We start from the raw sequence: 903 nt of genomic DNA on the forward strand, positions 1-903 counted from the left end.
GTAGTGCTTTGCTTATCCGAGGTCTCTTTCCTTTCCATATAAATTTAGTGATTGGTTTTTCCATATCCCTAAAGAATGTTGATGAGATCTGGATTGGAATTACCTTGAATGTATAGATTGCTTTGGGTAGAATTGACATTTTCACAATGTTCAATCTTCCTATTCATGAGCATGGGTAATTCTTCCATTTATGTAGATCTCTTATGGTTTTGTGAAGTAGTTTTTTATAGTTTTCTTTGTACGGGTCTTTTGTGTCCCTGGTAAGATTTATTCCCAAGTATTTTATTTTTTTGTTAGCTATTGTAAACAGTATTGATTTGCTTATTTCTTTTTCAGCAATCTCTTTGCTGGTGTAGAGGAATCCAACTGATTTTTGGATTTTGATCTTATATCCTGCCACAATGCTGAATCTCTCAATTAGTTCCAGTAGATTTTTGACTGAGTCTCTTGGATTTTCTAGGTATAGGGTGATATCATCAACAAATAGAGATAGTTTGACTTCTTCTTTACCAAAATGGATGCCTTTGATTTCACTTTCTAGCCTTATGGCCCTGGCTAGGACTTCCAGTACAGTGCTGAGTAGAAGTGGCGATAGTGGGCATCCTTATCTGGTTCCTGTTCTCAAGAGGAATGGTTTCAGTCTCTCTCCATTGAGAATAATGTTGGCTCTTGGTTTTTCATAGATGACCTTTATTATGTTGAGGAAGGTCCCTTCTATTCTTATTTTGCTCTGAGTTTTGACCAGGAATGGATGTTGCATTTTATCAAATGCCTTTTCTGTGTCAATTCATATGATCATGTGGTTCTGCTCCTTTGTTTTATTTATGTGGTGGATGACGTTGATTGTTTTTCTAATGTTGAACCATCCTTGCATACCTGATATGAACCTCACTTGGTCATAAT

The 903-nt window shown here is 36.1% G+C and overlaps 1 protein-coding gene across 1 annotated transcript in view; it reads left to right on the forward strand.

The window, feature by feature from the left end:
• PCDH11X (protocadherin 11 X-linked) overlaps positions 1–903 on the forward strand; it is a 900,527-nt gene that overhangs the window by 407,853 nt on the left and 491,771 nt on the right. The gene's annotated exons all lie outside the window — the stretch shown is intronic.

This window comes from Orycteropus afer, unplaced genomic scaffold (assembly GCF_000298275.1).
Source record: "Orycteropus afer afer isolate SDZICR_OR568_19922 unplaced genomic scaffold, OryAfe1.0 scaffold00452, whole genome shotgun sequence".
NCBI classification, from domain to species: domain Eukaryota; kingdom Metazoa; phylum Chordata; class Mammalia; order Tubulidentata; family Orycteropodidae; genus Orycteropus; species Orycteropus afer.